Source organism: Macaca nemestrina, chromosome 8 (assembly GCF_043159975.1).
Source record: "Macaca nemestrina isolate mMacNem1 chromosome 8, mMacNem.hap1, whole genome shotgun sequence".
Taxonomy (NCBI): Eukaryota; Metazoa; Chordata; class Mammalia; order Primates; family Cercopithecidae; genus Macaca; species Macaca nemestrina.
This window is the reverse complement of record NC_092132.1, coordinates 100,523,649-100,538,199: the sequence shown is the minus strand read 5'-3', so window position 1 is coordinate 100,538,199 and position 14,551 is coordinate 100,523,649.

Here is a 14,551-nt window from a genome sequence, read left to right as displayed (position 1 = left end):
TCCACAAGAACTGTCTTAGCGAAAGGCTTCTTGAGGGGAAAGCTGTAACTCTGTGAGATGATTTCACAGAACACAAAGAAGTTTCTCAGAAAGCTTCCTTCTCTTTGTTATCGGAGGATATTTCCTTTGTCCATATAGTCTTCAAAGGGATCCTAAATATCTGTTCTCAGATTCCACAGAAATAAGGCTAGCAAAGAGATCCACGAAATACAGATGTATGTCTGTGAGATGAATGAATAGAACATTAAGCAGTTTCTCAGAAAGCTTCTTTCCAGATTTCATCTGAGGATATTTCCTTTTTCACCATAGCCCTCTATGGGCTTCCAAATATCACTTTGCCAATTCCACAAGAACTGTCTTAGCGAAAGGCTTCTTGAGGGGAAAGCTGTAACTCTGTGAGATGATTTCATAGAACACAAAGAAGTTTCTCAGAAATCTTCCTTCTCTTTGTTATCGGAGGATATTTCCTTTGGCCCTATAGTCTTCAAATGGATCCGACATATCTGTTCTCAGATTCCACAGAAATAAGGCTAGAAAAGAGATCCACGTAATACAGATGTAACTCTGTGAGTGGAAGTCAAAAATCACAGAGCAGTTTCTCAGAAAGCTTCTTTCCAGATTTCATCTGAGGATATTTCCTTTTTCACCATAGCCTTCTAAGGGCTTCCAAATATCACATTGCCAATTCCACTAGAACTGTCTTAGCGAAAGGCGTCTTGAGGGGAAAGCTGTAACTCTATTAGATGATTTCACAGAACACAAAGAAGTTTCTCAGAAAGCTTCTTTCTCTTTGTTATCGGAGGATATTTCCTTTGGCCCTATAGTCTTCAAAGGGATCCGAAATATCTGTTCTCAGATTCCACAGAAATAAGGCTAGCAAAGAGATCCACGAAATACACATGTAACTCTGTGAGATGAATGAACAGAACACTAAGCAGTTTCTCAGAAAGCTTCTTTCCAGATTTCATCTGAGGATATTTCCTTTTTCACCATAGCCCTCTATGGGCTGCCAAATATCACTTTGCCAATTCCACAAGAACTGTCTTAGCGAAAGGCTTCTTGAGGGGAAAGCTGTAACTCTGTGAGATGATTTCACAGAACACAAAGAAGTTTCTCAGAAAGCTTCCTTCTCTTTGTTATCGGAGGATATTTCCTTTGGCCCTATAGTCTTCAAAGGGATTCGAAATACTTGTTCTCTGATTCCACAGAAATAAGGCTAGCAAAGAGATCCACGAAATACAGATGTAACTCTTTGAGATGAATGAACAGAACACTAAGCAGTTTCTCAGAAAGCTTCTTTCCAGATTTCATCTGAGGATATTTCCTTTTTCACCATAACCATCTATGGGCTTCCAAATATCACTTTGCCAATTCCACAAGAATTGTTTTAGCGAAAGGTTCTTGAGGGGAAAGCTGTAACTCTGTGACATGATTTCACAGAACACAAAGAAGTTTCTCAGAAAGCTTCTTTCTCTTTGTTATCGGAGGATATTTCCTTTGGCCCTATAGTCTTCAAAGGGATCCGAAATATCTGTTCTCAGATTCCACAGAATTAAGGCTAGCAAAGAGATCCACGAAACAGAGATGTAACTCTGTGAGTGGAAGACACACAACACAGAGCAGTTTCTCAGAAAGCTTCTTTCCAGATTTCATCTGAGAATATTTCCTTTTTCAACATAGCCCTCCATGGGCTGCCTAATATCACTTTGCCAATTCCACAAGAACTGTCTTAGCGAAAGGCTTCTTGAGGGGAAAGTTGTAACTCTGTGAGATGATTTCACAGAACACAAAGAAGTTTCTCAGAAAGCTTCCTTGTCTTTGTTATCGGAGGATATTTCCTTTGGCCCTATAGTCTTCAAAGGGATCCGAAATATCTGTTCTCAGATTCCACAGAAATAAGGCTAGCAAAGAGATCCACGAAATACAGATGTAACTCTGTGAGTGGAAGTCACACATCACAGAGCAGTTTCTCAGATAGCTTCTTTCCAGATTTCATCTGAGGATATTTCCTTTTTCACAATAGCCCTCTATGGGCTTCCAAATATCACTTTGCCAATTCCACAAGAACTGTCTTAGCGAAAGGCTTCTTGAGGGGAAAGCTGTAATTCTGTGAGATGATTTCACAGAACACAGAGAAGTTTCTCAGAAAGTTTCTTTCTCTTTGTTATCGGAGGATATTTCCTTTGGCCCTATAGTCTTCAAAGGGATCCGAAATATCTGTTCTCAGATTCCACAGAAATAAGGCTAGCAAAGAGATCCACGAAATACAGATGTAACTCTGTGAGATGAATGAACAGAACACTAAGCAGTTTCTCAGAAAGCTTCTTTCCAGATTTCATCTGAGGATATTTCCTTTTTCACCATAGCCCTCTATGGGATTCCAAATATCACTTTGCCATTTCCACCAGAACTGTCTTAGCGAAAGGCTTCTTGAGGGGAAAGCTGTAACTCTGTGCGATGATTTCACAGAACACAAAGAAGTTTCTCAGAAAGCTTCCTTCTCTTTGTTATCGGAGGATATTTCCTTTGGCCCTATAGTCTTCAAAGGGATCCGAAATATCTGTTCTCAGATTCCACAGAAATAAGGCTAGCAAAGAGATCCACGAAATACAGATGTAACTCTGTGAGACGAATGAACAGAACACTAAGCAGTTTCTCAGAAAGCTTCTTTCCAGATTTCATCTGAGGATATTTCCTTTTTCACCATAGCCTTCTATGGGCTTCCAAATATCACTTTGCCAATTCCACAAGAACTGTCTTAGCGAAAGGCTTCTTGAGGGGAAAGCTGTAACTCTGTGAGATGATTTCCCAGAACACAAAGAAGTTTCTCAGAAAGCATCTTTCTCTTTGTTATCGGAGGATATTTCCTTTGTCCCTATAGTCTTCAAAGGGATCCGAAATATCTGTTCTCAGATTCCACAGAAATAAGGCTAGCAAAGAGATCCCGAAACACAGATGTATCTCTGTGAGTGGAAATCACACATCATAGAGCAGTTTCTCAGAAAGCTTCTTTCCAGATTTCATCTGAGGATATTTCCTTTTTCACCATAGCCCTCTATGGGCTTCCAAATATCACTTTGCCAATTCCACAAGAACTGTCTTAGCGAAAGGCTTCTTGAGGGGAAAGCTGTAACTCTGTGAGATGATTTCACAGAACACAAAGAAGTTTCTCAGAAAGCTTCTTTCTCTTTGTTATCGGAGGATATTTCCTTTGGCCCTATAGTCTTCAAAGGGATCCGAAATATCTGTTCTCAGATTCCACAGAAATAAGGCTAGCAAAGAGATCCACGAAATACAGATGTAAATCTGTGAGACGAATGAACAGAACACTAAGAAGTTTCTCAGAAAGCTTCTTTCCAGATTTCATCTGAGGATATATCCTTTTTCACCATAGCCCTCTAAGGGCTTCCAAATATCACTTTGCCAATTCCACAAGAACTGTCTTAGCGAAAGGCGTCTTGAGGGGAAAGCTGTAACTCTATTAGATGATTTCACAGAACACAAAGAAGTTTCTCAGAGAGCTTCTTTCTCTTTGTTATCGGAGGATATTTCCTTTGGCCCTATAGTCTTCAAAGGGATCCGAAATATCTGTTCTCAGATTCCACAGAAACAAGGCTAGCAAAGAGATCCACGAAATACACATGTAACTCTGTGAGATGAATGAACAGAACACTAAGCAGTTTCTCAGAAAGCTTCTTTCCAGATTTCATCTGAGGATATTCCCTTTTTCACCTTAGCCCTCTATGGCCTGCCAAATATCACTTTGCCAATTCCACAAGAACTGTCTTAGCGAAAGGCTTCTTGAGGGGAAAGCTGTAACTCTGTGAGATGATTTCACAGAACACAAAGAAGTTTCTCAGAAAGCTTCCTTCTCTTTGTTATCGGAGGATATTTCCTTTGTCCCTATAGTCTTCAAAGGGATCCTAAATATCTGTTCTCAGATTCCACAGAAATAAGGCTAGCAAAGAGATCCACGAAATACAGATGTAAGTCTGTGAGATGAATGAATAGAACATTAAGCAGTTTCTCAGAAAGCTTCTTTCCAGATTTCATCTGAGGATATTTCCTTTTTCACCATAGCCCTCTATGGGCTTCCAAATATCACTTTGCCAATTCCACAAGAACAGTCTTAGCGAAAGGCTTCTAGAGGGGAAAGCTGTAACTCTGTGAGATGATTTCACAGAACACAAAGAAGTTTCTCAGAAATCTTCCTTCTCTTTGTTATCGGAGGATATTTCCTTTGGCCCTATAGTCTTCAAATGGATCCGACATATCTGTTCTCAGATTCCACAGAAATAAGGCTAGAAAAGAGATCCACGTAATACAGATGTAACTCTGTGAGTGGAAGTCACACATCACAGAGCAGTTTCTCAGAAAGCTTCTTTCCAGATTTCATCTGAGGATATTTCCTTTTTTCACCATAGCCCTCTATGGGCTTCCAAATATCACTTTGCCAATTCCACAAGAACTGTCTTAGTGAAAGGCTTCTTGAGGGGAAAGCTGTAACTCTGTGAGATGATTTCACAGAAGACAAAGAAGTTTCTCAGAAAGCTTCCTTCTCTTTGTTATCGGAGGATATTTCCTTTGGCCCTATAGTCTTCAAAGGGATCCGAAATATCTGTTCTCAGATTCCACAGAAATAAGGCTAGCAAAGAGATCCAGGAAATACATATGTAACTCTGTGAGATGAATGAACAGAACACTAAGCAGTTTCTCAGAAAGCTTCTTTCCAGATTTCATCTGAGGATATTTCCTTTTTCCCCTTAGCCCTCTATGGGCTTCCAAATATCACTTTGCCAACTCCACAAGAACTGTCTTAGCGAAAGGCTTCTTGAGGGGAAAGCTGTAACTCTGTGAGATGATTTCATAGAACACTAAGAAGTTTCTCAGAAATCTTCCTTCTCTTTGTTATCGGAGGATATTTCCTTTGGCCCTATAGTCTTCAAATGGATCCGACATATCTGTTCTCAGATTCCACAGAAATAAGGCTAGAAAAGAGATCCACGTAATACAGATGTAACTCTGTGAGTGGAAGTCACACATCACAGAGCAGTTTCTCAGAAAGCTTCTTTCCAGATTTCATCTGAGGATATTTCCTTTTTCACCATAGCCCTCTATGGGCTTCCAAATATCACTTTGCCAATTCCACAAGATCTGTCTTAGCGAAAGGCTTCTTGAGGGGAAAACTGTAACTCTGTGAGATAATTTCACAGAACACAAAGAAGTTTCTCAGAAAGCTTCTTTCTCTCTGTTATCGGAGGATATTTCCTTTAGCCTTATAGTCTTCAAAGGGATCCGAAATATCTGTTCTCAGATTCCACAGAAATAAGGCTAGCAAAGAGATCCACGAAATACAGATGTATCTCTGTGAGTGGAAGTCACACATCACAGAGCAGTTTCTCAGAAAGCTTCTTTCCAGATTTCATCGGAGGATATTTCCTTTTTCACCATAGCCATCTACGGGCTTCCAAATATCACTTTGGCAATTCCACAAGAACTGTCTTAGCGAAAGGCTTCTTGAGGGGAAAGCTGTAACTCTGTGAGATGATTTCACAGAACACAAAGAAGTTTCTCAGAAAGCTTCTTTCTCTTTGTTATCGGAGGATATTTCCTTTGGCCCTATAGTCTTAAAGTATCCGAAATATCTGTTCTCAGATTCCACAGAAATAAGGCTAGCAAAGAGATCCACGAAATACATATGTAACTCTGTGAGATGAATGAACAGAACACTAAGCAGTTTCTCAGAAAGCTTCTTTCCAGATTTCATCGGAGGATATTTCCTTTTTCACCATAGCCCTCTATGGGCTTCCAAATATCACTTTGCCAATTCCACAAGAAATGTCTTTGCGAGAGGCTTCTTGAGGGGAAAGCTTTAACTCTGTGAGATGATTTCGCAGAACACAAAGAAGTTTCTCAGAAAGCTTCCTTCTCTTTGTTATCGGAGGATATTTCCTTTGGCCCTATAGTCTTCAAAGGGATCCGAAATATCTGTTCTCAGATTCCACAGAAATAAGGCTAGCAAGGAGATCCACGAAATACAGATGTAACTCTGTGAGTGGAAGTCACACATCACAGAGCAGTTTCTCAGAAAGCTTCTTTCCAGATTTCATCTGAGGATAGTTCCTTTTTCACCATAGCCCTCTATGGGCTTCAAAATATACTTTGCCAATTCCACAAGAACTGTCACAGCGAAAGGCTTCTTGAGGGGAAAGCTGTAACACTGTGAGATGATTTCACAGAACACAAAGAAGTTTCTCAGAAAGCTTCTTTCTCTTTGTTATCGGAGGATATTTCCTTTGGCCCTATAGTCTTCAAAGGGATCCGAAATATCTGTTCTCAGATTCCACAGAAATAACGCTAGGAAAGAGATCCACGAAATACAGATGTAACTCTGTGAGTGGAAGTCACACATCACAGAGCAGTTTCTCAGAAATCTTCTTTCCAGATTTCATCTGAGGATATTTCCTTTTTCACCATAGCCCTCTAAGGGCTTCCAAATATCACTTTGCCAATTCCACAAGAACTGTCTTAGCGAAAGGCTTCTTCAGGGGAAAGCTGTAACTCTGTGAGATGATTTCACAGAACACAAAGAAGTTTCTCAGAAAGCTTCTTTCTCTTTGTTATCGGAGGATATTTCCTTTGGCCCTATAGTCTTCAAAGGCATCCGAAATATCTGTTCTCAGATTCCACAGAAATAAGGCTAGCAAAGAGATCCACGAAATACAGATGTAACTCTGTGAGTGGAAGTCACACATCACAGAGCAGTTTCTCAGAAAGCTTCTTTCCAGAATTCATCTGAGGATATTTCCTTTTTCAACATAGCCCTCTATGGGCTGCCAAATATCACTTTGCCAATTCCACAAGAACTGTCTTAGCGAAAGGCTTCTTGAGGGGAAAGCTGTAACTCTGTGAGATGATTTCACAGAACACAAAGAAGTTTCTCAGAAAGCTTCCTTCTCTTTGTTATCGGAGGATATTTCCTTTGTCCATATAGTCTTCAAAGGGATCCTAAATATCTGTTCTCAGATTCCACAGAAATAAGGCTAGCAAAGAGATCCACGAAATACAGATGTAAGTCTGTGAGATGAATGAATAGAACATTAAGCAGTTTCTCAGAAAGCTTCTTTCCAGATTTCATCTGAGGATATTTCCTTTTTCACCATAGCCCTCTATGGGCTTCCCAATATCACTTTGCCAATTCCCCAAGAACTGTCTTAGCGAAAGGCTTCTTGAGGGGAAAGCTGTAACTCTGTGAGATGATTTCATAGAACACAAGGAAGTTTCTCAGAAATCTTCCTTCTCTTTGTTATCGGAGGATATTTCCTTTGGCCCTATAGTCTTCAAATGGATCCGACATATCTGTTCTCAGATTCCACAGAAATAAGGCTAGAAAAGAGATCCACGTAATACAGATGTAACTCTGTGAGTGGAAGTCAAACATCACAGAGCAGTTTCTCAGAAAGCTTCTTTCCAGATTTCATCTGAGGATATTTCCTTTTTCACCATAGCCCTCTATGGGCTTCCAAATATCACTTTGCCAATTCCACAAGAACTGTCTTAGTGAAAGGCTTCTTGAGGGGAAAGCTGTAACTCTGTGAGATGATTTCACAGAAGACAAAGAAGTTTCTCAGAAAGCTTCCTTCTCTTTGTTATCGGAGGATATTTCCTTTGGCCCTATAGTCTTCAAAGGTATCCGAAATATCTGGTCTCAGATTCCACAGAAATAAGGCTAGCAAAGAGATCCACGAAATACAGATGTAACTCTGTGAGATGAATGAACAGAACACTAAGAAGTTTCTCAGAAAGCTTCTTTCCAGATTTCATCTGAGGATATTTCCTTTTTCACCATAGCCCTCTATGGGCTTCCAAATATCACTTTGCCAATTCCACAAGAACTGTCTTAGCGAAAGGCTTCTTGAGGGGAAAGCTGTAACTCTGTGAGATGATTTCACAGAACACAAAGAAGTTTCTCAGAAAGCTTCTTTCTCTTTGTTATCGGAGGATATTTCCTTTGGCCCTATATTCTTCAAAGGGATCCGAAATATCTGTTCTCAGATTCCACAGAAATAAGGCTAGCAAAGAGATCCACGAAATACAGATGTAACTCTGTGAGGGGAAGTCACACATCAGAGTAGTTTCTCAGAAAGCTTCTTTCCAGATTTCATCTGAGGATATTTCCTTTTTCACCATAGCCCTCTATGGGCTTCCAAATATCACTTTTCCAATTCCACAAGAACTGTCTTAGCGAAAGGCTTCTTGAGGAGAAAGCTGTAACTCTGTGAGATGATTTCACAAAACACAAAGAAGTTTCTCAGAAAGCTTCCTTCTCTTTGTTATCGGAGGATGTTTCCTTTGGCCCTATAGTCTTCAAAGGGATCCGAAATATCTGTTCTCAGATTCCACAGAAATAAGGCTAGCAAAGAGATCCACGAAATACAGATGTAACTCTGTGAGTGGAAGTCACACATCACAGAGCAGTTTCTCAGAAGGCTTCTTTCCAGATTTCATCTGAGGATATTTCCTTTTTCACCATAGCCCTCTATGGGCTTCCAAATATACTTTGCCAATTCCACAAGAACTGTCACAGCGAAAGGCTTCTTGAGGGGAAAGCTGTAACACTGTGAGATGATTTCACAGAACACAAAGAAGTTTCTCAGAAAGCTTCTTTCTCTTTGTTATCGGAGGATACTTCCTTTGGCCCTATAGTCTTCAAAGGGATCCGAAATATCTGTTCTCAGATTCCACAGAAATAAGGCTAGGAAAGAGATCCACGAAATACAGATGTAACTCTGTGAGTGGAAGTCACACATCACAGAGCAGTTTCTCAGAAATCTTCTTTCCAGATTTCATCTGAGGATATTTCCTTTTTCACCTTAGCCCTCTATGGGCTTCCAAATATCACTTTGCCAATTCCACAAGAACTGTCACAGCGAAAGGCTTCTTGAGGGGAAAGCTGTAACACTGTGAGATGATTTCACAGAAAACAAAGAAGTTTCTCAGAAAGCTTCTTTCTCTTTGTTATCGGAGGATATTTCCTTTGGCCCTATAGTCTTCAAAGGGATCCGAAATATCTGTTCTCAGATTCCACAGAAATAAGGCTAGGAAAGAGATCCACGAAATACAGATGTAACTCTGTGAGTGTAAGTCACACATCACAGAGCAGTTTCTCAGAAAGCTTCTTTCCAGATTTCATCTGAGGATATTTCCTTTTTCACCATAGCCCTCTATGGGCTTCCAAATATCACTTTTCCAATTCCACAAGAACTGTCTTAGCGAAAGGCTTCTTGAGGGGAAAGCTGTAACTCTGTGAGATGATTTCACAGAACACAAAGAAGTTTCTCAGAAAGCTTCTTTCTCTTTGTTATCGGAGGATATTTCCTTTGGCCCTATAGTCTTCAAAGGCATCCGAAATATCTGTTCTCAGATTCCACAGAAATAAGGCTAGCAAAGAGATCCACGAAATACAGATGTAACTCTGTGAGTGGAAGTCACACATCACAGAGCAGTTTCTCAGAAAGCTTCTTTCCAGAATTCATCTGAGGATATTTCCTTTTTCAACATAGCCCTCTATGGGCTGCCAAATATCACTTTGCCAATTCCACAAGAACTGTCTTAGCGAAAGGCTTCTTGAGGGGAAAGCTGTAACTCTGTGAGATGATTTCACAGAACACAAAGAAGTTTCTCAGAAAGCTTCCTTCTCTTTGTTATCGGAGGATATTTCCTTTGTCCATATAGTCTTCAAAGGGATCCTAAATATCTGTTCTCAGATTCCACAGAAATAAGGCTAGCAAAGAGATCCACGAAATACAGATGTATGTCTGTGAGATGAATGAATAGAACATTAAGCAGTTTCTCAGAAAGCTTCTTTCCAGATTTCATCTGAGGATATTTCCTTTTTCACCATAGCCCTCTATGGGCTTCCAAATATCACTTTGCCAATTCCACAAGAACTGTCTTAGCGAAAGGCTTCTTGAGGGGAAAGCTGTAACTCTGTGAGATGATTTCATAGAACACAAAGAAGTTTCTCAGAAATCTTCCTTCTCTTTGTTATCGGAGGATATTTCCTTTGGCCCTATAGTCTTCAAATGGATCCGACATATCTGTTCTCAGATTCCACAGAAATAAGGCTAGAAAAGAGATCCACGTAATACAGATGTAACTCTGTGAGTGGAAGTCAAAAATCACAGAGCAGTTTCTCAGAAAGCTTCTTTCCAGATTTCATCTGAGGATATTTCCTTTTTCACCATAGCCTTCTAAGGGCTTCCAAATATCACATTGCCAATTCCACTAGAACTGTCTTAGCGAAAGGCGTCTTGAGGGGAAAGCTGTAACTCTATTAGATGATTTCACAGAACACAAAGAAGTTTCTCAGAAAGCTTCTTTCCCTTTGTTATCGGAGGATATTTCCTTTGGCCCTATAGTCTTCAAAGGGATCCGAAATATCTGTTCTCAGATTCCACAGAAATAAGGCTAGCAAAGAGATCCACGAAATACACATGTAACTCTGTGAGATGAATGAACAGAACACTAAGCAGTTTCTCAGAAAGCTTCTTTCCAGATTTCATCTGAGGATATTTCCTTTTTCACCATAGCCCTCTATGGGCTGCCAAATATCACTTTGCCAATTCCACAAGAATTGTCTTAGCGAAAGGCTTCTTGAGGGGAAAGCTGTAACTCTGTGAGATGATTTCACAGAACACAAAGAAGTTTCTCAGAAAGCTTCCTTCTCTTTGTTATCGGAGGATATTTCCTTTGGCCCTATAGTCTTCAAAGGCATCCGAAATATCTGTTCTCAGATTCCACAGAAATAAGGCTAGCAAAGAGATCCACGAAATACAGATGTAACTCTTTGAGTGGAAGTCACACATCACAGAGCAGTTTCTCAGAAAGCTTCTTTCCAGAATTCATCTGCGGATATTTCCTTTTTCAACATAGCCCTCTATGGGCTGCCAAATATCACTTTGCCAATTCCACAAGAACTGTCTTAGCGAAAGGCTTCTTGAGGGGAAAGCTGTAACTCTGTGAGATGATTTCACAGAACACAAAGAAGTTTCTCAGAAAGCTTCCTTCTCTTTGTTATCGGAGGATATTTCCTTTGTCCCTATAGTCTTCAAAGGGATCCTAAATATCTGTTCTCAGATTCAACAGAAATAAGGCTAGCAAAGAGATCCACGAAATACAGATGTAAGTCTGTGAGATGAATGAATAGAACATTAAGCAGTTTCTCAGAAAGCTTCTTTCCAGATTTCATCTGAGGATATTTACTTTTTCACCATAGCCCTCTATGGGCTTCCAAATATCACTTTGCCAATTCCACAAGAACTGTCTTAGCGAAAGGCTTCTAGAGGGGAAAGCTGTAACTCTGTGAGATGATTTCACAGAACACAAAGAAGTTTCTCAGAAATCTTCCTTCTCTTTTGTATCGGAGGATATTTCCTTTGGCCCTATAGTCTTCAAATGGATCCGACATATCTGTTCTCAGATTCCACAGAAATAAGGCTAGAAAAGAGATCCACGTAATAAAGATGTAACTCTGTGAGTGGAAGTCACACATCACAGAGCAGTTTCTCAGAAAGCTTCTTTCCAGATTTCATCTGAGGATATTTCCTTTTTCACCATAGCCCTCTATGGGTTTCCAAATATCACTTTGCCAATTCCACAAGAACTGTCTTAGTGAAAGGCTTCTTGAGGGGAAAGCTGTAACTCTGTGAGATGATTTCACAGAACACAAAGAAGTTTCTCAGAAAGCTTCCTTCTCTTTGTTATCGGAGGATATTTCCTTTGGCCCTATAGTCTTCAAAGGGATCCGAAATATCTGTTCTCAGATTCCACAGAAATAAGGCTAGCAAAGAGATCCACGAAATACAGATGTAACTCTGTGAGATGAATGAACAGAACACTAAGAAGTTTCTCAGAAAGCTTCTTTCCAGATTTCATCTGAGGATATTTCCTTTTTCACCATAGCCCTCTATGGGCTTCCAAATATCACTTTGCCAACTCCACATGAACTGTCTTAGCGAAAGGCTTCTTTAGGGGAAAGCTGTAACTCTGTGAGATGATTTCACAGAACACAAAGAAGTTTCTCAGAAAGCTTCTTTCTCTTTGTTATCGGAGGATATTTCCGTTGGCCCTATAGTCTTCAAAGGAATCCGAAATATCTGTTCTCAGATTCCACAGAAATAAGGCTAGCAAAGAGATCCACGAAATACAGATGTAACTCTGTGAGGGGAATTCACACATCAGAGTAGTTTCTCAGAAAGCTTTTTTCCAGATTTCATCTGAGGATATTTCCTTTTTCACCATAGCCCTCTATGGGCTTCCAAATATCACTGTGCCAATTCCACAAGAACTGTCTTAGCGAAAGGCTTCTTGAGGGGAAAGCTGTAACTCTGTGAGATGATTTCACAGAACACAAAGAAGTTTCTCAGAAAGCTTCCTTCTCTTTGTTATCGGAGGATGTTTCCTTTGGCCCTATAGTCTTCAAAGGGATCCGAAATATCTGTTCTCAGATTCCACAGAAATAAGGCTAGGAAAGAGATCCACGAAATACAGATGTAACTCTGTGAGTGGAAGTCACACATCACAGAGCAGTTTCTCAGAAGGCTTCTTTCCAGATTTCATCTGAGGATATTTCCTTTTTCACCATAGACCTCTATGGGCTTCCAAATATCACTTTGCCAATTCCACAAGAACTGTCTTAGCGAAAGGCTTCTTGAGGGGAAGCTGTAACTCTGTGAGATGATTTCACAGAACACAAAGAAGTTTCTCAGAAAGCTTCTTTCTCTTTGTTATCGGAGGATATTTCCTTTGGCCCTATAGTCTTCAGAGGCATCCGAAATATCTGTTCTCAGATTCCACAGAAATAAGGCTAGCAAAGAGATCCACGAAATACAGATGTAACTCTGTGAGTTGAAGTCACACATCACAGAGCAGTTTCTCAGAAAGCTTCTTTTCAGAATTCATCTGAGGATATTTCCTTTTTCAACATAGCCCTCTATGGGCTGCCAAATATCACTTTGCCAATTCCACAAGAACTGTCTTAGCGAAAGGCTTCTTGAGGGGAAAGCTGTAACTCTGTGAGATGATTTCACAGAACACAAAGAAGTTTCTCAGAAAGCTTCCTTCTCTTTGTTATCGGAGGATATTTCCTTTGTCCATATAGTCTTCAAAGGGATCCTAAATATCTGTTCTCAGATTCCACAGAAAAAAGGCTAGCAAAGAGATCCACGAAATACAGATGTAAGTCTGTGAGATGAATGAATAGAACATTAAGCAGTTTCTCAGAAAGCTTCTTTCCAGATTTCATCTGAGGATATTTCCTTTTTCACCATAGCCCTCTAAGGGCTTCCAAATATCACTTTGCCAATTCCACAAGAACTGTCTTAGCGAAAGGCTTCTTGAGGGGAAAGCTGTAACTCTGTGAGATGATTTCATAGAACACAAAGAAGTTTCTCAGAAATCTTCCTTCTCTTTGTTATCGGAGGATATTTCCTTTGGCCCTATAGTCTTCAAATGGATCCGACATATCTGTTCTCAGATTCCACAGAAATAAGTCTAGAAAAGAGATCCACGTAATACAGATGTAACTCTGTGAGTGGAAGTCAAACATCACAGAGCAGTTTCTCAGAAAGCTTCTGTCCAGATTTCATCTGAGGATATTTCCTTTTTCACCATAGCCCTCTATGGGCTTCCAAATATCACTTTGCCAATTCCACAAGAACTGTCTTAGTGAAAGGCTTCTTGAGGGGAAAGCTGTAACTCTGTGAGATGATTTCACAGAAGACAAAGAAGTTTCTCAGAAAGCTTCCTTCTCTTTGTTATCGGAGGATATTTCCTTTGGCCCTATAGTCTTCAAAGGGATCCGAAATATCTGTTCTCAGATTCCACAGAAATAAGGCTAGCAAAGAGATCCACGAAATACAGATGTAACTCTGTGAGATAAATGAACAGAACACTAAGAAGTTTCTCAGAAAGTTTCTTCCCAGATTTCATCTGAGGATATTTCCTTTTTCACCATAGCACTCTATGGGCTTCCAAATATCACTTTGCCAATTCCACAAGAACTGTCTTAGCGAAAGGCTTCTTGAGGGGAAAGCTGTAACTCTGTGAGATGATTTCACAGAACACAAAGAAGTTTCTCAGAAAGCTTCCTTCTCTTTGTTATCGGAGGATATTTCCTTTGTCCATATAGTCTTCAAAGGGATCCTAAATATCTGTTCTCAGATTCCACAGAAATAAGGCTAGCAAAGAGATCCACGAAATACAGATGTATGTCTGTGAGATGAATGAATAGAACATTAAGCAGTTTCTCAGAAAGCTTCTTTCCAGATTTCATCTGAGGATATTTCCTTTTTCACCATAGCCCTCTATGGGCTTCCAAATATCACTTTGCCAATTCCACAAGAACTGTCTTAGCGAAAGGCTTCTTGAGGGGAAAGCTGTAACTCTGTGAGATGATTTCATAGAACACAAAGAAGTTTCTCAGAAATCTTCCTTCTCTTTGTTATCGGAGGATATTTCCTTTGGCCCTATAGTCTTCAAATGGATCCGA